Genomic DNA, 26,520 nt, shown 5'->3' with positions numbered 1-26,520 from the left:
TAAGTTCACTGAGACACAAAGTCCTAATAAAAATGTACTTGGTTGTACATCAACCAAACAAAATAAAACAAAAAACCAACCAAACAACCCCCACCTCCTCACCCCCAAAACACTAAAGAAAAAAAAACAGTTCTGGTGCACTAATGCTGTATATTGATAGAAATGATAAATCTGCTGAAATAAAAATGGTCTTTAGAATTATACACTAGTCATATTTCTACATTCCAACTGACAAGTTAATATGTTCTAGCAAATTTTATCAACAAATCGCCAGACAAATTGCCAGAATAATGCAGGGTTTTAGTTCTAATGAAGTCCTGCTCATCCCAGAAAAATGGCTCACTGGCTGTACTGCAAAAAGAAGCCATTTTCCATGACTGACGGATAATAAATGACTTTTTGTTTTTCCCATTTCACAACAATCTTCATGTAGTTTCTGATAAAAACAAACAAAAAGACTAGATGTAGTGATTAACTATGTGTATTAGACTGACATATAAAAAGCTACCATGGATCCCGATATCACGGCAAAGCGTGTAATAAACACACCGGTCCACCGTTTCCACTTGCCTCTCCAAAGACTGAAATGCACACGCCTGCAGAACTTGCAGTACCTACGGAAGAGGATTAGGGCCACTGGAAAAAAAAAAGTGGGCACGTCCTTTTTTTTCTTCTTTTCCTGAATGCTGAGAAAAAAGTCAGAATTCTGACTTTTTTCTCAGAACTCTGAGATTAAAGTCAGAATTCTGACTTTTTTCTCAGAGTTCTGACTTTAATCTCAGAATTCTGACTTTAATCTCAGAATTCTGACTTTTTTCTCAGAATTCTGAGATTAAAGTCAGAATTCTGACTTTTTTCTCAGAGTTCTGACTTTAATCTCAGAATTCTGACTTTTTTCTCAGAGTTCTGACTTTTTTCTCAGAATTCTGAGATTAAAGTCAGAATTCTGACTTTTTTTTCTCAGCATTCAGGAAAAGAAGAAAAAAAAAGACGTGCCCACTTTTTTTTTTTTCGAGTGGCCCTAATCCTCTTCCGTAAGTACCAGCAGGGGAAGATAATATATTTAAAGCCAAGAAGTTGCTAGTGAGAAAAGAAGGCATGCAGTACATTCCAGGGTCCTTAAAACATGACTTATGGCTTATGAAGTCCCATTTAGAAGCCTCAAGATGAGAGTTTTTGCTGTTGCTATGTTGGTATTTTTAAACTGGATGTGATGACCAACGGATCGAGCTGACTGTGAAACTTCACACTCATTAATGCTAATGACTTGTCAATCCCTAGTCTTTACCTAATAAGCATACACTGCATAATCCTTCTATCTGAAAATTTGACCAAAATGTTTTAAATGGGCTCAATCTTTTATTCAATATGACCCAAAAAGAGTGAATGAGCGCATAAACTCATCAGGAAAGTTTTACTGAAGTCAAGTCCAAGAGCCATTTTTCCACAGACCAAAAGTCTTTTTGCAATTGCAGCTATAGCCCCCTGGTGGTCATAAAAAAGAATACAGGTTTAACGTTTACTGACTGGTAGCTACAGCCATCATTTATACAGTCTGCAGTTCTTATATATGAGTATTTGATGTTTTGGCTTTCCATCAATAGTATCTGTAGATTTTTTTAGGATGCCAACTAAATTAAGTAATTCATCTGTTATGGAAATGATTGACAAATTAATCACTATTGTTGGACAGAGGTAGGTGTAAAAATAATCTAATTTTCAAATAATCTTGTTTCCTCTGACCTGAAGTACTGAATGGTAGCGCTTTTCTTTGACACAAATGTGCTTTCCAGGCTGACATCACTTCCATATTCCCATCATGTCAAACTCAGTGCTGAGGTCATTGGACTAGGCCTTGATAATCTTCTTGTTTGCCTTATCCAAGCCAATCAGCCTCCATTCTGCTTACTTTAAATATCAATGCTCTTTTGTCATTCTGCCTTTCAGATTGTCTTTCAGTGCTGCATTAGTTGCCTTTTCAATCATTTTGATTCAGGAAGGGTCATCTTTGAGTCCATAATGATGTTCTTGTCCTGTGTAGGTTGAGCTCTTGTGTAGTAATAGGACAAGCAGATCCTGCACTGCATTACTTCAGGGTAATTCTTCCTCACTGTAGTTTTCTGTTTCTAGCTATTTCAATCTAGCACCCATTTCCACTGTTGTGCAAATTGCAACTTTGCTTCAGTTTCTTTGCATCTGCAAGCTTTTACCATTTGCCTACAAGTTCTGGAGAGCAAAAGCAGCATGCTCCCCGTACACATCTCTCATTCAGCCAGCATTCCAGCTTGGGAGTGCTGCTTTGGTCTCCTTAAAATCGCTTCTTTCCTGGGCCATCCTAGTTCCCCAGGCTTCACAGAATTCACCCAAGAATCTAACAGCTGATCCTAGTCTCTGCCGGTAGTGGACTGTAGTGGCGAATTTCTGTCCCAAGCTTTGAAAAAATAATTCTTCCACTTCTTAATGTGAGCTGTCCAGATTTATTTCTGACGCGTACATACAAACAGATGATGTCACGGTCAAAAAACTATTTGCTGCTACAGCGCACATTTCCATAGCTGTCCTGGCTCACTCTAACCTGCTACCACACATGCGCTGTAATGTTTTCTTACCCGACACAAATTAAACGCGCAGCATTTATTCTCTAACAACATATTATACAAAATCAAACATGTAATATAATAACTGAAACAGTATCAAAAATATTTTGCAATAGATTGGCTCTAACATTTCCAGCCCCATAATTGGAGGGCGTGAAGACTGACAATTATCGAACACTTACAAAAGAGCCAAATAACATTAATACTTTCTGTATCACACATGGTCATTCAAATTATCTTTCACAAACCCTGTAACCGATCAGAACATATACTGTATTTTCTCATTCCAAGTTACATGACATTCTCACAGATCAAGCATAGCTTGTCAATGGGTCTTTCTAAGGTGTTAGTCTTTGTCTTGATGATCACACGCCGCACCAGACCCCTAGCATCTGGAATGACACGAAGAACTCTCCCCAACACCCACGAGCTTCTTGGCGCTGACTCATCGACCACCATTACAACGTCCCCCACAGCTAAGTTTTTTCTGACCTGAGTCCACCTTTGACGCTCTTGAAGCATAGGCAAGTACTCGCGCACCCACCTCTTCCAAAACAAGTCGGCAAGATATTGCACTTGCTTCCAACGGCGGCGGGAGTATGAGTCTTCCTTTCTGAAAAGTCCAGGAGGCAAAACCGGCTTTTTCTTCATCAGTAGCAAGTGGTTAGGAGTCAGTGGTTCCAGGTCTGTTGGATCATCTGTTACTGTAGTGAGCGGTCTGTCATTTAGTACTGACTCCACTTCACACATTCAACTTTCATCAGTGATCAACTGTTCCTTCAGTATAGACCTCAGGACCTTCCTCACGGTTCTGATCTGCCTTTCCCATATCCCTCCAAAGTGAGAACCAGCGGGTGGGTTAAATACCCACTGGATTCCCTTTTGCATGAGACAATCTAGAATCTTTGACTGATTCCACTCTTGAATGGCTTCGCGTAACTCCCGTTCAGCAGCGACTAGGTTGGTGCCATTATCTGAACGCATGACAGATACCTGACCTCTTCTGCACACAAAGCGTCTGATGGCGTTCAGACATGAATCAGTGTCCAAAGTATGCGCAATTTCAATGTGCACTGCTCTTGTTGTAAGGCAGGTAAACAACACACCATACCTTTTTACTGTGCTGCGGCCATGCTTCACATTAAACGGTCCAAAGTAATCCACCCCAACATTAGAAAAGGGGGGTTCATCAGGTAGAAGCCTATCCTCTGGCAAATCTGCCATCTTCTGTTCCAGTGGTTTGCCTCTAGTTTTCCTGCAGATTACGCACCTTGACAGAAACTTCCTCACCTCTGAGTTAGCGGATGGAATCCAATACTTCTGTCTCAGCCGTGAAAGCATATACAGTCTTCCACAGTGCCCAATCTTCTCATGTATGTCCTGCAAGATCAGTGTGGTGATATGTGAGCCCTTTGGGATAATGACTGGGTGCTTCACATGTTCTGGCATCCCAGCTGCTGCGAGGCGACCACCAACTCTCAAAACTCCGTCCTGCATCACTGGATCAAGCTTCCTCAAGTGACTAGTCTTCGTCACACACTTGCCTTTCTTTAACATGGTGATTTCTTCTGGGAATTGTTGAGTTTGACAGAACTTAATGATCTCTGTCTCAGCTTGCACCAGATCCTTCAGGGTAAGTGTTGTCTGCATTGATTCGTTGTCTTGTTCTTTCTGTTTGACGTATGTCTCTTTCCTTTTTTCACATCGTCGTAGCAGTAAGTCTTTGAGTTTGATCATCCATGCCACAGCTCTCTTCGCTCGATGCCAGCTGGAATAGTGATTGATCAGCTTGTTCAACGTGTGAACATTCTCAGCTGCATTTGTGAGATGCACCATGGTTGCATGCCTCACTTCGCTGTCATCTTTATCAATCCTTTCCTTATCAGGTCTTTCTGGCCACCGTCTTTCTGGAGTTTTCAGGAAAGCTGGGCCGTGGAACCAGCTTAAACTCTTCATGAGCTTAGATGGTGCAAGCCCTCTGGATGCACAATCAGCTGGATTGATTGCTGTACCAACGTACCTCCACTGCTGAGGATTTGTTAGCTCTCTAATGACTGCAACGCGATTGGCCACGAATGTCTTAAAGCGAAGATTCTCATTTTCAATATACTTCAACACAGTTGTGCTGTCAGTCCAGAATGTAGATTCAAGAAGATTCATCTGAAGCTCTGTTCTTAACATTTTGTCTGTCTTTGCAGCAACCATAGCTGCAGTCAACTCTATTCGTGGAATAGTGGTTTGCTTCAGGGGCGCCACACGGGATTTTCCCATCATTAACGTACAGTGAACACGTCCATCATTGCTGGTCATCCTCAAGTATGATGCTGTTCCATATCCACTTTCGCTCCCATCAGAAAAATGGTGGAGCTGTGCTGTTGCTACAGGACCAAAGTCCAAAGGTCTCACACACCTGGGTACGGTTACCTCTGACAGCTGGCACAGCTCTTGTAACCACTTGTTCCACTTATGACTGAGCTGTTCGGGGATCTCATCATCCCAAGCAAGACCCTCCCTGCATAACTGCTGCAAGATCATTTTTGCAGGGAGCGTTCCTGGGGAAAGGAATCCCAGTGGGTCGTAGATGGAGCTGGTGACGGAAAGTATTCCACGTCTCGTCACAGGTCTTTCTTTGACGTTAATCCTGAACTTGAATGCATCAGACTCAGGGCACCATAGAACTCCTAAAGCACGTTCCATAGGCAGCAGGTCATGGTTCAAGTTCAGGTCTCTGACATCTTTAGCTCTCTCATGCTCAGGGATGAATGAGAGCAAGGCACGACTGTTGCTTGTCCATTTCGTTAGGTGAAATCCTCCACCAGAGCACAATTCAGTGAGGTCTGTGTATAACTCCATACCTTGAGTTTCCGTGGCAACAGACTTCAAGCAGTCGTCAACATAAAAATTTTCCAGAACTGTGCTTACAGCTTCAGGTGATGATTTGCTGCGGTTCTCCTCTGCTGTTCTTCGCAGTGCATAGTTGGCACAACTGGGAGAAGAAGTCGCACCGAAGATATGCACCATCATCCTGTACTCAGCAATGTCTCGATTGAGGTCCCCTGCTGGCCACCACAGAAAGCGCTGTAGGTCAGCATCGTCATCCGGCACGCGCACCTGATGGTACATTGCTTCGATATCTGCTGTAAAGGCAATAGGCTCTTGCCTGAACCGTGTCAGCACTCCGACCAGCGAGTTTGTTAAATCTGGCCCTTGTAGAAGTTCACTATTCAGTGAAACTCCTTGGTAGCTGGCAGCGCAGTCAAAGACCACCCTCAGCTTCTTTTTTTGTGGATGGTATACCCCATGGTGGGGAATATACCACTGTTTTCCATCCTTGCGGTTTAACTGTGTTGTTGGAACCTCAACGGCATATCCCTTGCTCAACATGTCACTCATGAAGGCAGTGTATTCGACATGGAGTACAGGATTCCTTCTCAGTTTGCGCTGAAGGCTCAGTGCACGCTGTAACACTGCACTTCGATTGTTCGGCATCTGAACACACAACTTCTTCGTAGGAAGACTTATGGAAGAGTGTCCATCAATGAGACGCGTAGAGCTTGACACAGACTCCATGAAGTGGTGGTCCTCTTGAGACATTCCTGCTGTATCATCACAGTGACGCTCTGGAAAGTCGTGGTTATACTGTCGTACAAGCAGTTGTTCCACATTGTCCATGACTATTCTGTTCACAGTAGCACATGGTTGTACATCATTGGCTGCAGTATCTGTTTCTCTGAGTGGTCCATTCAGAATCCATCCAAGTGCTGTCTTTACTGCATATGGACCATTGTCCTCACTTGGGATCACCTTCCATGGCTCCAATATGGTGTATTCTTTAGTTCCAATGAGAAGCTCCACTTCAGCGTCAATATGAGGCAACCTCACCTCGCGGAGGTACGGCCACTTGTCAACCTCTTTCTGGAGTGGAATGTTCTCTCTGGAAACAGGAATACTTTTCTGTGTGAAAACCTTTGACAGTGCGATAAAGTTGTTGCCTGCCAGACTGCTGACTTCCAATTCTGTGAGCACATAACTCTCCTCTCGACTTTTGGAATTTATGGTCCTCAACGTTAGCTCGGTTCGTCTGCCTTGCACCTTCAACTGCCTTGCCAAGGCTTCAGTGCAGAACGATGCAGAGCTACCTGGGTCAATGAAAGCGTAAACCTCCACAGCCTTGTCACTCTTGCAGGACTTCACCCTTACAGGTACAATGGCAAGCACACAGCTGCCTCCAGCCCCAGTACAGGCACTTGTCTCCTTTTCTTCAGACAACCTTGCTGGGCCTTTAGCAGTGCTACCCGTATTGACCTCAGCGGGAGCCTTCTCTTCCTCGCAACTTGAGAAGTGCAACAAACTTGGATGCTTGAATGAACAAACCTCGCACACCATCTTCTTTTTGCAATCTCTGCTCATGTGACCCCTTAGCAGGCATCCAAAGCAAAGTCCGTTTTTCTTCAAGTAGTCCACTCTATCCTTATGAGTCTCCTCTCTAATCTTGTGACACTCTTGCAGTGTATGAAGTTTCCCACAGAACATGCAAGGTCTTGTGAAGGCGCAGTTGAGTGACAGGTCACTCTGGTTCTTACTCACTCTGCTTCTTTTGTCCATTTCTGAACCTTGGTTAACCTTGATAGCAAAGCTGCTCCCATGTCTAATGTCTTTCTTCAACTTATTTCCTTGCTGTGGCTTTTTCATAACCTTGTCTGACACTGCTGTTTCAAGATCGCCAAAGAGTGGGTCAGACATGATCTTTGCTTGGCGTTCAACGAAGGCCACCAGCTCTGTGAATCTTGCTCTGTTGCAGCGCCGCTCCTGGATGTCATATGCATGGGTTCTCCAGCGCTCTCTTATTTTAAATGGCAACTTGGAAATGATGACCCTCATAGTTGCTGGGTTGTCCATCTCTTCCATATAGTCGACATCCTCCATGGCATTACGACAGCTCACCAGGAATACAGAGAATGCGCTCAACGCCTTCCCATCTTCAGCCTTAATTTGTGGCCACTTTGACGCCTTTTCGATTAGCGTGCTAGCAATCTGTAGCTCGTTTCCATATTTATCTTGAAGCAGCTGCAGGGCCCTTTCATACCCCCGATGTTCAGGCATATGCTGACAACTCCTCACAAGATCACGAGGCTCGCCTCGAGTATACTGCTCCAGAAAATATAGCTTGTCTGAATTGCTGTCAGCTCTGGTGTCGATAGCGTGCATGAATGCCCTCATAAACGACCTGTACTCCAAAGGATCTCCGTGGAACACTGGCACATCCCTTTGTGGTAACTGAGCCAGCTGTTGGTTCTTTACAAGCATCTCTGTGATATCTGCCTGTTTCTGCATAACTTGATGAAGCTCACTTGGTCTGGTCTCCTGAAGTGAGACACCTTCTTGGCGTTGGCTCGGCCCCTGCAGTGGAGTTCTATGTGTCTTAGGTATGGCCCCTGCTGCAGCACCTGGATCACCAGGATTCCTCCGAGAGGCAGACCTCTCTATCTCTGTTGGCTTCCCTGGTGTGTGTTTTATGTTGCCATGACCATTTTCGTTGTTCATTTTCAGGAGGTGACGACATGGCGTTACCGTAAGTCTGGTTTCACTCACGTGAGACTTAACACCTTCACATTCCTCATACACTTTCACTTTGGCAGTAGACACTGCAATGGCTGTTTCAATATCCAGCCTTTCTTTTGCAGCTTTAATTTCTGCTTCTTTTAACTCTAGAGCCTGTTTTTCTTTCAGAGACGCTGCTCGTGCCATCAGAGCTGCTCTGTTAGCTTCTTCCTTGATGCGCGCTGATGATGCTGTCGACACCCTTGACGTGTTGGATACTTTAGACGTGGTTGACGCTCTAGATGTTTTTGACACTCTGGATGCACTGTCCATGGGCGTTATCTCTTGATCGCATGTTTGTGCTTCAATCCATGTATTAACTCTATTAATGAACTGCAAACATCGTTCTGACAATGGCTGAAACCAAAGTTGTTGGTCAGCCTCCTTTTCCTCCTCATCTTTAATACACAGCAACACTGCATAATTGCATTCTTGAAACTCTTCATACAACTTCTTGTAAGCCTTCAGTGCCCCTTTCACATCATTTACAGCCGGCAGAATTTCACGGCTCAAAAGTCGCTCAGTTTCATCTTCCTGTGCTGTCACTTGTCCTAATTTGCCTCTTCTCACCTTTGTGAGCTGATGCAGTTTGAACTCCAGACCTTTGTCTGTCATCGCCCTCTGGCTGTCATCACGCGTAACTACACCCACACTGTCATTAATGCCGTCCGCCATTGTAATTATATAACACCGCTACTCCGTAATGATTTTTCTTCGGCACAGCTGTCGGGTGGTGTACTGCACAAACTCCTTTATGCTACTTCCACAGGTAAGATGCATCTGACAAAACACTTTTTACTTAGCTGTTCGCCGTGTTGTTGTGTGTAGGCGTCCTTATGCCGACGATCCGGTGACTTTTCTATGTCTCAGTCCGTGGCTCCACCGCGGAAAAACATTCCTCCGTTACTTGATAGTTTTTTGACTTTTATGTAGTGGCGAATTTCTGTCCCAAGCTTTGAAAAAATAATTCTTCCACTTCTTAATGTGAGCTGTCCAGATTTATTTCTGACGCGTACATACAAACAGATGATGTCACGGTCAAAAAACTATTTGCTGCTACAGCGCACATTTCCATAGCTGTCCTGGCTCACTCTAACCTGCTACCACACGTGCGCTGTAATGTTTTCTTACCCGACACAAATTAAACGCGCAGCATTTATTCTCTAACAACATATTATACAAAATCAAACATGTAATATAATAACTGAAACAGTATCAAAAATATTTTGCAATAGATTGGCTCTAACATGGACCACAAGAGTTTCTGCTGTTTCCCATCCTGCATGCATCACCATATGACAAATATAGTGCCAAGATTACATTCTGCTATGATCGGTCAGAGAGACTGAAGGCGTCCAATCTCGTTTGTAGGTTATCTTTTTTATCCTGGCCTTTATCAACTCTCGTGCCTTAATGCAGTCTCTCTGCTCTCTCTTGACCTCAGTGGTCTTCCAGCATTATTGCAGTCTCTCTCCTACACCTCTCTCCAGGCCTCCAATGGCCTTTGAGCCTTATTGCAGGCTCGCTCTCTCTTGGCCTTAGACAACCATTGAGCCTTAACTTTAGACCATTGAGCCTTAGAGGCTCATTCTGTTGTTTTTGTCACTCTTTCCCCTTTGGTGCCTGGACGCTGCACCTCTTCATTTCCGTTATTTTTATACATATATTCTGTGTCTTTGTTAATGCTGCTTCTAACATTTATATTTTTATAGAGCTGAATTTCCCTGCTACATTAAGATTGCTCTCATCAGGGTGAGGGTTGTGGGGTGCCCTGTCATAATTCCTATCACTGCTGAGATTACATTCTACTATTATGGGTCACAACAGTAGAACAACTTAACTGAAATCTCAATAACTTATACTCAGTTCTTCCAAATTGTCTCTCCTTAAAATAAAGCTTATGCATAAGTTGAATGAGGAACATCTATAATTACTCATCTGTTTGCTTTCCTGGGTGTTCAGCTGTTCGCCTATTCTTTACATCACGTCCACTTTCCCACCACGTAAAACTCAATGCTGACACAATTGTTCTAGTCCAATCATCTTCTTGCCCGCCTTCTCCTCACCAATCTCCATTCTGTGTACTTTAAGTCTCGGTAATCTGTCATTCTGCCTTTCAGGCTCTCATTCATGCAACGCACCGCCTCCCCATCTCCGCCTCACCGTGTTCATGCAGGCTCCACCCAAGCCTTCATTTTTACCTTCACCACCACCAGTGTCTGGACTCCAGGTTCCTAATTCTGCTGAGATTCCCCTCTGCAATGATGGGTCATCAGAGTCTAATCACTAGATAGCTTAACTGAATTCTATATCCCAAGTAATCATGTTCACGTCTTCTAATTCATCTCGCCATATATTTACTTTTTTTGTTTGTTTGTTTGTTTGTTTGTTTTGAGCTCCTGCCTTGTAGTTCTCAGATAAATATTTTGCTGCTGAGTGAAGAACTGTGCCCACAATGAAAAATCACACAGGAGAGGCTGACTGAGCAGATATGCAGATCACAATGGCTGTTGACGGCAGCACAGTGCATCACTCAGTGGGGGCTCTGGGTTTGACCTGGAACGGTTGCCCAGGGCAGCGGGCCAGTGCAGAAGAAAAGCGCTTTACGGACAGAGCATGTGGTCAGGTCACCCCACCCCACACACACAGACACACACACATCTCCCCACCCCCTCTTCACCCTGCTTAATCCCAGCCTTAAAGCTTCCTCCCTCCCATCCTCTTTCCTTTACCTCCCTCTCCCTCCTCCATCTCACCTCACCCCCCACGCCCCACCCCCTCCTGTATCTAACATACTGCGAGGAAATGCCACCAGATGCCCAGTGTCTAAGACGGGCATTATGTTCTTAGAGGATGTCCTGGTAATTCTGGTTTTTGCCAGGCTGCTGATTATTATCATGTTGTCTAGAAGTGGTAAGGATGAGGGGCAAGAGAGGACAACAGGTAGCCATCTCTGATGCCTGGTCACGTGATGCAACAGTCTATGCAAAACAAGATCTTACACACCCAGAGGGGACACACGTCTGTTTGTTGTGTATTATGGAGAGATGGGAACAAGATCCGAGTAATAAACAAACAGACGTCAAAATAATTATATTCTTGTACTCTTCATTATTAATAGTATTATTAGAGGTATTCAGGGAATAACTAAACGGTATTGAGGGATATCTAAATGGGAGTCCACCAACAGCAGCATTTAGTGTTGTATTTTATAACATGTTACTCATCAAGAATTTAAAACTGGAGGAGCACGATTTCATTTGCCATAAGAAAATGTGTCAATCATAGGGACTCGGGGAGAAAGTGGTTTGTCAGAGCCTGAGGGGGCCACACTGACCTAAATACAAAATAGTCAACAGCAATAATACACTCACCAACCAAACAAGAACACTGGGGAAACAAACGTTTAACTGTGCAAAAACAGCACCGGTAAAGATACCACAACTGGGAATCTATAGAATGGAAGGCAGACTTAATGTTTCATAAGAAAATGTCACCAGTAGAGTACACAAAAGAAGATTTTCTGTAACACCCACATTTCCATCCTAAGGAAATAAGACATGTTTTTAATCTGCGAGTAGATCTTTTCATCTGTAACTAGCCGTCTTACAAGAAAATCCTTTTGTTATTCCTCTTGTTTATATATCTGAGAGGTTTGGACAGATGTTTCTGGCTTACAGTTATTGGCATATGGTTTTCACAGAAAGGGTTAAAAAACACTGTTAAGATTAAAGTTGAACCTTCCCAGTAAAGAGGATTTATCAACACTCAGCTCAACAGTAATGCTGCATTCATGAGGCGAGTCAGTGAGGACTGATGCCACCGTGTGGTCAAGGCTGATGTTGTGGATGAACTCAACCAGCCTGTATGCATGTTCTGGTTATTTTATCCTAATACAACATGTAGTCATTAGATGGCTTGTCTGCCTCTGTATGTGTGTTAATGATAAACAGTACTTTTAAAAATTTGGATGATTTACACAAAGTTTTGGTGATTTAGAAAAACACAATTACTGTTAGACAAAAGTAAGAAGTGTGCTTTAATAATAATAATAATGCTGAATATGAGGTTGAACAGTGATGTAAATGTTAATGTTAAATATTAACCTGGTCTGAAGGACTGGACAAAGCTTTGAATGCCTCTTAAAATGCTCTGTTTATCTTATATGGAACAGAAACACTGAATCACAACAGAACAAGTCCAAGAGTACGGCGTAAAACCTCCTCATTTTAACTAGCTTAGCATTTAATGCTCATAAAAATTTCACGTGTAGCTTAAAATGAAGTTGGATTAATTTACTGCAGAATGGAGGCTCTAGGTTTGTTTGGTCTGTTAATGGCGCATACTTTTATACAGTGCATTCTGGAAGGTAGTATTTCACTAGAGTACCTTCTTTACATTTCAGATGGAAATATTACACCTGCTAGTACTACTCATAATGACTACTAAGATGCGGGACAATGCTACGATCAAACCTGTGTTTTTTACATATTGCCTTGCACACAAGAAGTGTATAATTTGTTTTTAGTATAATGAGTTTCATGCCACAAGATATTCTTGTAAGGAAATGTCTAATGGCACATACTGTTTGCAAAAGTATTGAGCCCTTTATGACTCCACCCTCAGTTCTGTTGGGTACACATTACGTTTCTTTCAAAAGAAGCCCATTTATTTGGATGGCCGGTTGCAGTGTCTCAGAATACACACTGAAGGTGAGGAGAATCCACATGTGATAACAGTATCATTGATAGCTAAGTTATGTGAAATCATCTATCCATTTGGTAAAAAATGTCTTTTCCAATAAGTCAGCGTTTCTTTCGCACCCTAACCCTTTCAGACTGTCCATGAAAGCACTTTTATTAAACAATCAAGTCCAATTTGAAAATCTGACTAGAATAGGAAACTTTAAGAAACTGAAATAATGAAGGACGTCAGCTGCTTTGCTGGCAACTAGCGCCGAAAGCTAAAATAAGCTAATAATCTCTGATCTAACCCACGTTAGCTAACGCTTATGACACCATTTAGCAAACAAACATACACAACCAGATGAGCCACAGCAGTAACATCAGCACTTTTGCTTGCTAATATTTTATGTAGTATGTTTTAAATCTGCACCACTGCTTTATGTAATGAAATTACAGTGCAAACATCATTCTATGCTTTTTGAGCATAAACACTGTGTAGACATAGAGATATTCATGAAAACTTGTTTTTAAGTTTTTCTTGTCTCTTGTTATTTTAGTTATATTTACATGTTCAATTTTTTTTATTTTTAACATTCAGTCAGGATTAAAATTCCTAAATCGAAGTATTACACAAAAATTACAAAACAACTGAAAATGCCTTCTTTGCTTAATAAACGTGATATTATTACATCAGTTAAAAAAGGTAAGTTAAATCTGTTTGTAACTGTAAAAATTAGAATATGACACTTGCTCACTCAGCTCTAGCCAATCATTTAGTTTCTTTTTTATTATCTATGTTTCTCTCTCTACATATATATAAATTCCTATATGACCTTTGGTCTACCTACTGCACACAAGCACATGTGCTGTAAGTTGAGCTGCACCCGTAGCTGAATACTGGTTGACCTACAAAACCAGTAAGAGTGCTGATGTTCATCACAACCGCAGGACCCCGGTGTGTCGTAAAGACTCATGCTGATCTGAGAGTCTATGAGGCTTGACGCGTGACATCGACCTCACGAAAGAACAGGAGAGGGAGAATAAACACATAACTGCCCAGTAACAAGGGCTTGCTCCTCATTGGCTGCAGAAGGATGTTGCATTGATCATACTCTTTGTGCAAAAATGACACATGGGGTTTTCAGTCGTGCGCACGCAGGCAGGATTACGGTAACATGCAGCTCGTGTGTGCACATCAGCACTTGGAAGCTTGGATGTGCATGAACATACGTACTCTGCGTCACACAATTACACTTATCAGCAAAGTGTTGGTGAGAACTAGGGCAGAATCACACCAGCAAGACTCTTTTTTTAGTTACATTTCCTCTGAGATTTGAGCCCCCGCCACCCCCCAACCCAAGATTAGCACTTCGCCCCTAGTAACAGTGTTGTCGTTTTGTTGTTACACATCATCCACCATCATTCATACACTGTAAAATGTAATTCTAGCTGTTTGTTATTTCAACATATTATTCTATATCAGTTTGACGATAGATGACTGAAGTTGTTGTTATAACATAGAATTACAAGTTAAAAACGTCCCAATTACACCAAAAAAAGCTAACTTGAAAACTCATGTCCAGCTAAATCAGAAACTTATGTGAACTTGACAATGCGGGTAAGTTGAGCACAGCAGGATTCAAAACTGCCTCACGTGACTGCTACCGAGGTGCATCATGGGGAATTGGCGGTTAATGACATGCTCACTTTACTTGGACGTTTTCTAATCGTCTTCTTTGGAATATGCTTTCAAGGTGAGTAACATTGGTTATAACTATAAGGAAAGAGAGCTACAAAAGTTGGAACATGTTTTGAATTTATGGCATGACGTGTGTTTTTCTCTTTTACCGAAATGTTTGCTTTAGCTAATGTAACTTTAGCCGACAAGGTCCAGCTTGTGTGTCATGACCAAACTTGACCTAATAAACTGACATATGGCCTTTTTTATGGGTTTAATGTGGCGCTGAGCAAATCACAAGTATTGTGCCGCTAGCTTTAAGGTTGTGCACTCAACCACTGTTGCGATATTAGCAAGCTAACTCAGCTAATTAATAAAGCTTATTTCATATTGTCTCTGTACTTGTAAATTCCTTTCAAGTTCACAGGCTGTTGTATTTTGGTGGAAGTTCATTTTGGCAATATTTCCAATAACTGGCTGGGTTCAAAAAGACCTTTTTGGCAGGACTCGGATGCTTGTTGTCATCTGTTTATCCCTATGTAATCACTTAAGGTGTTATTAACTGCTGCATGCTAAGCTGCAAGAGTGCACTGAGGACAGAGACAAAATATGGTCTACAAACCAGCATTATATTAGTTTTTATCAGATAGTCCTCCAGTGTGCTTATTTTTTGCTTTAATTATATTGTGCAGTTATTTGTTACCCTGAAATGCTTTATGCTTAACAACAGTTCACTATTTTGACTTATTTTTGAACTCTTGTGATCAGTATGACTAGATTGTGTGAGTTTCCATACTAAACGAGCTGTAGTGATAAAATAATTGGCATCAGAGACACTGATTTTTGGCATGGTATACTGCAGAAGTTTTTTTTTTTTTGCATAATTTACCTTTTAATTAAACTGCATTCTCTGTATTGTAACAAAACTAACATTGTTTATATGTCAGAAAATTAGCAAACATGAATAAATGGCGAAAACAATATAATTATAACATATATTTTTATTTTACTTATTTTAGGTCTGTGAAGCCAAACTTGATGCTGGGGATTTATTTTTGTCAGTGGAGTCAAATGGTAAGTTACAATTTGTGCATTTTGTCATACTGGAAACACCTCAGATTATATTGTAATTTAATAGCTCTGTAGAACAAATGATATAAAGATTGTAGTGTCAGGGTACTTCTTAAGAAGTAATATGGCACTATTGATGATCACATGCAGGTGGCATAAACTAAATATTCAGACGTGCTACCAACAAATAATTCATTAACAAAAGCAATGGAGCAGACTGTTTAGGTTCTTGTGGTTGTAATAACATCCATAACTGCAAGTTTGTCATTAATTTATTTTCACAGGTCTAGATGATCACATTTGACTTTGTCATTTAAATGAGGTGGACTTGCAAACTTTGCGCTCTTTGGGGTAAATTGCTGTCCACTACATATACACAGAATCTGCACAGTATTTCAGATCTAAAAAGGGAGTATGTAATGGACTTGCTGGCTTTAATGTAAAAAGCCTGTTGTGTAACTTTAATGAGGCAGTTGGACTAAAACAGTATTGCTCATCAAGGTAAACATCTGAGGAATAAGGAAACTGTTACTTGTCCTTTTACTCAGTGTTCTTTTAATCGCACGTTTACTAAAGTTTTACATCACATAAGTCATTTTCACAATCATTCTACTTTAAAAGATTTCAAGACAGAGCTTATTGTTCTCTGAACTTCCTTGTTTGCTGAACGGCAGGTAAAGTGCATCTTTTTGTTTGTTTGCTTTTGTGTGTTTGTGTTTTCTCTAATGGGCCTCAGATGACTGTTTGCTTAAATTTGGGTCTCAAAGAATCTTTTTTTAATTCTGCCTGTACTCTCCACCCCTCTTCTTCTATTGCTCAGGTTGAAGCAGAATTTGCCCGTCTTACATCTGTTGACCTGAAAGGGTTCCTTTTTGCTGTGCTTGACCATTATGGAGAGGTTCGTGGAGCTGTACAAAATCAAGAGCGGCATAGAAAGGCTAACTAGGCTCATAAGATGCTTCGGAGATGATGTAAGTGTTCAACTGCGAAATCTAATCCTTTGTTTAAGTTTTAGGTTATCCAGTTCAACTGATGAACTCATTGAAAGAAAGCTGATAAGTAAAGTCTGTCATCATATTTCACAACTGGACATTTAGTGTGGTAACTTTTACAGAATCTATGTATATTGGTGGTAGGTTGGATATCATATTCTACTTGAATGTCCTGATAAGCCTGATTCAAAATTTTCAATGATAATCATATATTGATGGAATTATGTAGCAAAATGCTGTGAATTTGGAGCTGTCTACATGCTTCATAAACACTGTTTAAAAAGTGTTTTTGTTTTCTTTTTGACTTCTTTGACCAGAGCCCTACACAAAGGAAGAGGACAGAGGACCTCATTTTCTAAAGGAAGATCCCTCACACACTTTCAAGACTGTGAAGGTTAGCATTGTTTCTTTTAGTAAATTTAATAATGACAGCACCACAGTGGATTTTAAATTAAAAAGTACATGTGTACTTTTTCCTCACCAAATGTATTATTACAAGATCTTTGACACTGGATTTGGTCTGGGTTTCAGAGAAACTAACTGGCAAGCTAGCATTGATATTATTAGTGTCTTGTGTTTATTCATGTCTTCACCAGGGTCTTTGACATTTCGCTGCTGTACTGTTCACTTCAGCTTTACGTTTGATTTCTCACATTGTATATTGTAATGGCAGAGATATTAGGATATTTAAGGGGCTGCAGTGGCTGCTACAGCTGTGGGGGGCAATACTTTGGTGAAATGTCCTGGACCCTGGAAAAGAGACTGTGTAGACTGGGTAAGCAATTAAAGGTTACTGGCCGAGAGTCATTGGGCAGCTGGGTAAAGGTGGATGTTGATATTCAGTGCCAATTATGCAACCTGTTCAGCCATGTCTATATGCTCTTTTTTCATGCTGTTAATATAGGGGGAAAAAATAAACTTTAATCAATAAACTGATTAAAGAAGCATTGTCTATGGAGCCATAATCTGATCCTGTAGTGTAGCTGCAGTTTGCACATTTCATGTATTCTCAGCCAGATTTGGTTTAGAGCACAGCCAATATTTAGCATAAGTAGATTTAAATTCACACACTGGTGATGGCAAGCTACATTGTAGCCACAGCCACCCTGGGGCGCACTCACAGAGGCGAGGCTGCCGGACACTGGCACCACCGGGCCCTCTGACCACCACCAGTAGGCAACAGGTGAAGTGTCTTGCCCAAGGACACAACGACTGAAACTGTCGGAGCCAGGGCTCGAACCGGCAACCTTCCGATTATAAGACGAACTGTCAACTCTTGAGTCACGATTCAGTCATCCACCCATGTGTGTGAATGACTGAATGTGTAAAGCACTTTGGAGTCCTTAGGGGACTAGTAAAGCACTATACAAATACAGGCCATTTACCATTTAAATTGAAAATTTTGTTTGAATTCTGCAATTGAAGACATGCTCAGTTATTTATGAACATGGTCTTTGTTTAAAGCAAGAAATGGATTTGTAACATGGGGGTGCATATCTCATTCTGAAAAAACTTTAACAACTAATAAGTGTTACCCAAAGCCAATCACCATCATCCAAAGCATCAGTATGGCTCTTCTTTGGAAAGACATGAATTGTTAAGCACACGGGATATTGTGTAATTGTAATTGTGTAATTTTTTTTTTTTTTTTGTCTTTGAACCCTTTTATAGCCGACAGGTATTGAAGACACGTTTTCTAAGAGGATGAAAGTTGGCATTGCGATGGTGAAAGAAGAAGACATCATCGATGTGTTGGTTGTCCTTGAGGCGGCAGTAATCCTGTCTAATCTGAGGGATGTCTCAAGTGCCATTTCCATGCTGATGGGCCTTCTTTTTGCCCTCAACATACACTATCCAAAGGAACTTAAGGACATCTTTGAAGTCATTCAGAACATCCTAATGAACATTGGTGGAAGGCAGTGCATCTCACTAGTGCATGGTCTAAGAAACAGACTCTTGCAGAAAGCCATGCAGAACTGTAATTGTATGATCCTTAGTGTTAAGGACAGTTTTTATTTTACTGTTTGTTTTTTTATTCTTGCAAGTTCTCATTCTCACTTTTGTATGTCACTAAATGACTACACTTTACATTCCAGATTAGACAATTACTCATTTGTTCATGGTTTAAGAAACTTACGTGAACAACAATATAATGCTGGACTTTGCAGATGCTTATCTCATGCAAGTCAGTAGTTTTTCCTTTGTTTTGCAATTGAGCAGACTCAAACTAATGTTTCTGAAATATCCATATTATCAAATGTTTCAGAAGCATGCAGTCATTTTCAGAGATATTGGTTCTGTGGAATTTGTTGCAATTGTAAACGAAGACAAATACAAGAGTTTGATGTCTTAGTTGTTATAAACTGATCTTTACTGTCACTTATCAAAGGTTTTGTACTATTTTAATATTTCAAGTTTTATGCTAACAGGTGTGACTGAGCACAATGAAGTTTAAAAATTTTGTAAATGTAAAGAATAACTTTTCTAAAATAGCAAGTGTCCCGTTGATACATTACATTAATGCAGACTTTATGTTGTTACTTCACAAGAATCACTACTGCTCCTAGAGTATTGGTCAGAATTTCATCTTCACCCAAACTGGGCTCAAGACCAAGTTCAAATTTATTGTTTCACAGGGAGCAGCCTTTGAGTTTTGATGGATTGTGAGCCTGATGAGCTACGTCACTGATTTTTCTGTTTCTCAGATGACTAAGATGGCACAATAAATGGTGAATGTTGGGTGCTCATGAGTAATTGTCTTGTCATGTTCTTAAAACAAACTTTCTGTATGAAATGATCAGATAGACTTTAATGGAATCTGTGGGGTTTTATTTTTTTTCTGTAAACAACAGAAAATTAATTTAAAGGAATGTAGATATTTAAACCTGAGATCTAAGATAAACCTAACAGGTAGTTTTGCTGAAATGGATGTTAGAAAGCCAAAAAAAAACAAAACAAAACTTAAGATGTTTAATACACATTTTTCTTTACATCCAGTCAATCAACTCTGATAATTAAAATGAAACTGATTTACAAGTTCACTCAGCTACCTTAAGGAGCTCAGTTAATTAATAAACTTAAATCAACTTAGCTAACAGATTATGTTAGTTAAGCTAAAATAGATTCCTAAGTTAAAAGAACTACTAAAGTATTTGAATTAACTAAAAAACCCAAGTCAACTGAACTAGGACAAGAGTTTAAACAATAGATTATTTTAATTTAGCTGAAAGGGTTTTCCCAAGTAAAGATGACAATTAAAGGAGTTGAACTGACTAATAAATCTCAGTCAACTAAACTAAGATGAAAGTTTAGACAACATGTGATTTTTTATTAAGATAACAATTGGTTGTGTTATAAGAACAAACTCTATTTCTTGACTTAACTTAAAATTTTAAGGCAGCCCTTTACCTCATATTTTTAAGTTGAAACAACAAGTTATATTTTACAGTGTACTTGATGTCAACACTGTTTCCTCTTCCATCACTGGCTTCTTTTTGTAGTAGCACATAGTTTACCCCTTTAATTAAGAACATTACTTTGATGTGAAAATGGCCAGTTGGTCTTTCTAATTAGAAACAGGACATGAAAAAGGGCTGATTGTGGTTGAAAAATCACCTTTTTGATTTGTATAAAACCTACACAAAGAGTTCATAGATTAACTGAAGGTAGATTTTAAGACTTTTTAAGATTTTTTTAACATATGGTGTAAATACTATATTTAGTATATTTAATCATATTTATGTGTAACACCAGAGGTGACATTGTTAAACTACTGTAAATTATTTGCATAGTCATGGACCATATATGCAGCTAGTTGCAGCTTATTTAACTTCTTGAGGGAGAAAAATCAAAGCAATGTACTTTAAATGTCTGAAACACATTTTTGAACAATTTAAAGTTTTCTATAAACAAAACCCACACAAAATAGGTGTGATAGGAGTGGGACAAAATCCCCCCAGAGATGTGTGCAAAACCTGTGGCCAGCTACAGGACATGTCTGACCTCTGTGATTGCCAACAAAGGGATCGAATACTTATTTCCTCCATGAAAATGTAAATTAATTTATAACTTTTTAAAAATGCATTTCTCTGGATTTTTTGGCTATTGTTCTGTCTCTCTCTGTTCAAATAAACCTACCATCAAAATTATAGACTGATCATTTCTTTGTTAGTGGGCAAACTTAAAAATTTAGCCGTGGTTCAAATAGTTCAAATAATCCTTCTATGGGCCCTCCTCCCACAGGAGGGGCCATAAGGCAATGTTTCCCAACCTTTTGGAGCCACAGCACATATTTCATATTGGAAAAATCACACGGCACACCACCAAACAAAAATGTCACAAAAAGCATATTGATCATTTTTCCCTGCACACCATGGATAGTGGAATTGGCTCCTTTTTTGCTTTCTTCTGACAACTACTCATGTTAGGACCTTTATCTGAGTCGGAATTTTCTCCAGGACCCAGGTCAGACTGACTACTTTTTCTTTTCAGATATTTATCTATTGCGCTGCGTCGTCTCACAGCAAGACCATTAACTAATTTCTTCTTCATGTTCTTCTGTTTTACTGCCAGTTGGCAACCCATTTAATTAGAGCAGGTAGTTGTACTGCCCTCTAGTGGAAGAGAATGTAATTTTTCTGCCTGTTACTCAAACTGATCATTTAGAGCACTAATCAGGTGAAACCAGATAATCTTCCACGGCACACAGTGGATGGGAAACACAGCCATAAGGTTTCAGTGCTTTATGGGTCGAGCAGCGGTCACAGGTGGAGATCCCTGGTCCAATCCCTGGCTCCCAAAACTGGCTTGTGGAACTAAAGAAATCTTTAAAATACATGGCTACTGTTGCCAGACAAAACCACCAACATATTTTTAATTACTGACATATTTTTTTTTTTCTGAAAAAAAAAAGTATTTTCTGCACATGGAAACAAGTCAGTACATATGAGAACAGACAGATGAAACGTCATGTCCACCAACACAAAATAATGTTGGGCAATTTGTCATGAGAAACACTCAAATTAAATTTACATGTTAAAATAAAATAAAATAAAATAAAAAGACTGTGACTATTTCAGAACAATACTGAGTTGCACTGTTTTGTAATCAGCAACTATCAGAACAACATGCCAGCATTGATAAAGGGAACTAATGAGCTAGCTTGGAGGCATGTAATTCAGATTATTGGACAATTTCAAAGTAGTTCTAAACTTAAACTCATTCCTCACCCCTAATGCTCGGGAGAATAGGTCATGATAAGCTGTACTCTGAAGTTTCCTGGAACACACAATAAGTAACATTTTCTGAGCTGGGTACTTGTTTGTCACAAGTACCACAAATATGAGCATCTGAAAATCCGCCCATCCATCTATAATATACTGTATGCAGTGAATTTTGCCATCCAGCAGTGTGTCACCATCAGCTGGAGCAGTGGGACTGGAGAGCTAATTTAGGGATATAATAAAAAGACTGCTCAACACACTGGGGTTCCCTGGCCTTCCCACGCCTCATTTGAGAGGCAACAAGAAAAAAGGCAAATAGATGAAAGGCGGTCCCCACAGTTGGAGATGATGCAACAAGGGTCCTCACGCTAAGCAGGCAGCTATTCAAATGAGTAGCTAATTGTGGCATCTGTTAACCCGTTGAAGAGGTGTCAGTGCAGTATCATGGGCCTGTTAATTGGTACAAACAGGTAGCAGATGCAGGCTCTGGGATTGAGCATATGCCAACCAGCGAGCCAACCTCCATGAACAGTGATTATACAGCCAAGCTGATGGAAGGAGATCAAAGCCCAGGACAAACCAGTGAATATGTTCATTATTGACAGTGCATCTAGTTCCACGTTTTTATTTAATGTTATGTATTTATTTATCTACTTATAACCAGAGACAATTGAAAATTTCCCTTTATTAACTGTTCACTAGTAAACTCATAGTGTCCAGTGTATGATTGATTCTAATAACAAATTGTTGAAGAGTCAAATATAAACCCATTTCAGAGTTCCCACCATGAATGGGCCTGTCATGTTGCGTTTTACCAGCAGATGGTGGTAGATAAGTGGACAACAATCTCTCTAACCTTGAATGAAAAACTCTGTTTACAGTTTCATGTTTTGCTTGAATTTTACAGCAGTTTTCACTCTACTTTGATCAACAAACGTCTGGCATTTATACAAGTTTTAAAACATCAAATCATACCTGCAGTTCTGTAATAGGAGAACATTTCATAGAGAATTTATGTAGTTATTTGACTGATATAATGAGAAATATAATATCATGTTCTGGTTCTGGTTCTTACTGTGTATGTAAGTGGGATATTTAAAAAGCGATTCTTGTTTTAAATAGATTGAAGAGGAAAAATGAATTATCTGCTTTTTTTTCCTGACTTTGAACGATATATCCTCATTGCAGACATTGAGGATAGCTAGGAAAGCCGCAACCACCGAATACCTGCAGAGAGTAAGGCAAGTCCTGAGGAGCCCGCTGAGAAGAACAAGATGTAGGCAATCATCACCTACACCCTGACAGTCATCAGATACCCTGCTGGGATAATAAACTGCCATAGAAGCCACTAACATCAAGGCAAGAACGCTCCATACCATGAATGGAGCCAGCCCCCTGAGACTGTTCGCTAAGCACAATGAAGGAGACCAAGGACTATTGAGTGTCAGAACCACTGTCCAGGATGAAAAAACAAAGAATCGGAAAGACAGCCACAACTGACCACATGCTTAGTAAATACCTCAGGCAGCAGAAACTCGAGAAAGAAGAGGAGCAAGGAGAGGAACCATCATGGAAGGACAACCCTCTGCACAGCATTTACCACTGGTGAAAAAGGAGTCTGATATTAAAAACCCCTACCAATTGCTGCCATTGTTGCAGTCTCTCTCACCCTCATTTTCTGTTATGTTTCATGAGAAATGCTCATACACAGACACTCACATTCTCTCCCTGGCTTTCTTTTTGTCCCACTCTCTCTCACACACACAGCAAAATTGTATGTTTGTCCATGTACCCCCCTTAGCTTTGCCTTTCAGGTGTATGGTTTGAGTACGTTTTGTTACAGATGCAGCAGTTGGAAACCCCACCCACGCCACGCCTTCTTTTCTCTCTTTCTTTCTGTCCCTTTTCTTTTTCTTTTTTTGTTCTTTTTCTTTTTTCTTTTTTTTTATTGAGCATCAACAATGTAGTACAAAGATATACATATAGCAAGGCCACAATGCTCCTTTTCATATATTTACCCCACCCCAAGAACATATTGGACACCGATCCAGAGGGGGGAAAAATTTAAATAAATAAATGAATCAAGTGAATTTAAATGAGACACAAGGAAATTCACCATATTTGAAGATGTGCACTTAAAGGGGAATAGTTTGCACAAAATTAACCCCAATCACTCAGAAAAAGGATTTACGGCAGCTGTCAAGCGTCTTTCAGGTGGGTATGGTTTTAATTTTCTCTAAATGTTTTAGCAATGTATCCCAAACAGCAAAGAATCTCTCCTTTGACCCCTTGAGAGCGTACTTTATTTTTTCCAACTGTATAAATTGTGTCAGGTCACTAAACCACAAAGCTGCTTTGGGTGGCTTTTTTGACTTCCAATACAACAATATCCTTCTGCGTGCAAGCAGTGTAGTGAAAGCGATTATATTTTTATGACTCTTCCTTAATGTTCTATGTCCTCTATCTGTGACACCAAATATACCATAGCTGCATTGGGTTGAAGCTCAACATTCAATGCTTCAGACAATGTTTTGAAAATTGTTGACCAGTAGGCTTTTAAAGTTGGACATGACCAAAACATATGTGTTAAATCTGCAGAGGGATTTCTACATCTCTCACAGCTTGCATCTATGTTTGGAAATATTTTGGCCAGTCTTGCCTTGGAGTAATGAATGCGGTGTAGAATCTTGAACTTTTCTTTTCTATTTTTTCTATTTCTTTTTCTATTCCTCCACCTTCTTCTCCTTCCACCAAACTGGCCTTCACCTCCTGTCCGCTCCATACCCACACAGATAATAATGCCAATAAGAAAATAAAATAAAATAAATAAAACAAAATAGATTAACGAGAGGAGATAGTCCTCCTTGTGTTTGGCACAACAAAGCAACTGCCACCAGGACAGGTTGTTAAAAAAAAAAAAAAAGACAGTTGTTGCCATGGGTACATGCTAGTCCCTGCTACTTTTTGGATTGTTACATATGATAGCAGGAGAAACAAATGTATGTTTGTGTTCCTGTACTGAACTGTTCTGTCTTGACTTTATTAATAACACCTGAGCTTTTGCTCCTTTACTGTGAATCTGTGGAGGCAGGACTTGTATTATTTGCTAGCATGCTACATTTTTATTACAAAACGTTTTAAACATCACTTATACAGGCAAACAAAGATAAAATGCAGAAAAAACTGAGGCAACCAATACTTTAGCAAAGGAGATAAAACTAAAACCGCAAAGTCAGCCCTTACCTGAAAATCTTGTCGTTTGAAAACGTTTCTCTCCCCTTTTCACAGCCTCTGCTCGATCCACACTGACACCTGCTGGACTTACCGGTAGTGTAGCACGTGACCATAGGCACACGCAGTGTAAGAAAGGTACTTAACTCAGTTTTTATAGATTTAATAATTGGTTACGTATTTCTCATTTATGAAATGTCACATTTACACACCTGAAAAATCACTTGAATTTAGATTTCTGCATGAAAAGTGTGTGATCAACTCATGCAACATATGTTGTAGTTTAAAAATGGTAACAGTATTTGCTACAACATGAAAAACATGAAAAATGCTACCTACATAAATGAATGGATCTGTAATATGTATTCATCAATACAACCCCCCCCCCCCCCCAAAAAAAAACCCAAAACGATCCTTTGATGCACTCAGACTTCGTCCAGTACAAGTTGAGACACAAACCCAGTTTTCTGCAGATTAAAAAAGCATTTCTTTGCTACTGGGATCTGTTGTTCTGAGCACTGTTGCTGAAAATAGAGCTCACATTTTATTAGTACGAGCCTACAATAAATCAACTGAATGATGGGAAAACACCACTAGAAGTTATCACATCAGTTGATATACTCATTAGCTCATAATAAACTGTAATAAACTGACAGTTCATCTAAATTATCAGCTAATGACACGACTGCATGTTCTGCAAGACTTTGTAGTTTAAAATACTATAATTAGTGAACTTGAAAGGAGCTAAAAGACATTTGACTTCCCATGTCAGACTTTTCCACAGTATACAATACAGTATACAGTATAACTGATGATGGAGGTGACTCTGAGAACCTGTGTGGAAATCTGCGTATGAAAACTCGCCATGCTGCGATGTGGACAAACAGAAAATTGTTTCTCCTCAGATCGTGTCAGCTGTTAGCTCAGGTGTGTAAATGTGCGCTGCAGCTCTCTCACCTTGAAGAGTAACCAGAGGCGCTGTATTTGAACTTTTTAAAATATTTATTTGATAAAGTTAATAAACCACATATATTACAAATATATGAAACTTTATGAAATATGAAATATATGAAACTTTAGTGTATGCACACTGTTAAATGTAGTGATAGATTGCTACTTCTGTTAGTCTGTACAAGTCACAAGAATATTAATTCCTTCTAAATCTAAATGCCTGCCACCCAGATAAATGAAATTAAGTGAATTCTTCTCTGTTATCACTAGAACCGGAACATTTTCTGAATCATTATTGTTATATCAGAGCATTAATGACAAAATGTTTACTCTGTGTACAACATTAACCTCCTAAGATCCGAACTCTTTCATGGCATGCATTTTAAATTTGTCTTTGATATTTGGGCTGATGGTAAAAACAAAGAATTACCGGATTTGTTTTTCTTTCTTTTACCTAATTTTTGTTTCTGATAAAAATGAGATCCACATATG

The 26,520-nt window shown here is 39.9% G+C and overlaps 1 long non-coding RNA gene across 1 annotated transcript; it reads left to right on the top strand.

Moving 5' to 3' along the window:
• The first annotated feature begins 16,455 nt into the window (after positions 1 to 16,455).
• LOC134637016 (uncharacterized) lies at positions 16,456 to 18,500 on the top strand. Its single transcript, XR_010095046.1, has 3 exons — positions 16,456 to 16,603; positions 16,942 to 17,018; positions 18,296 to 18,500. It is a non-coding gene; the product is annotated as an uncharacterized LOC134637016 (long non-coding RNA).
• Positions 18,501 to 26,520: the final 8,020 nt, after the last annotated feature.

This window comes from Pelmatolapia mariae, linkage group LG10_11 (assembly GCF_036321145.2).
Source record: "Pelmatolapia mariae isolate MD_Pm_ZW linkage group LG10_11, Pm_UMD_F_2, whole genome shotgun sequence".
Classification (NCBI taxonomy): Eukaryota; Metazoa; Chordata; class Actinopteri; order Cichliformes; family Cichlidae; genus Pelmatolapia; species Pelmatolapia mariae.
The sequence above is the reverse complement of the archived record's forward strand: the minus strand, read 5'-3'. Positions and strand labels throughout refer to the sequence as shown.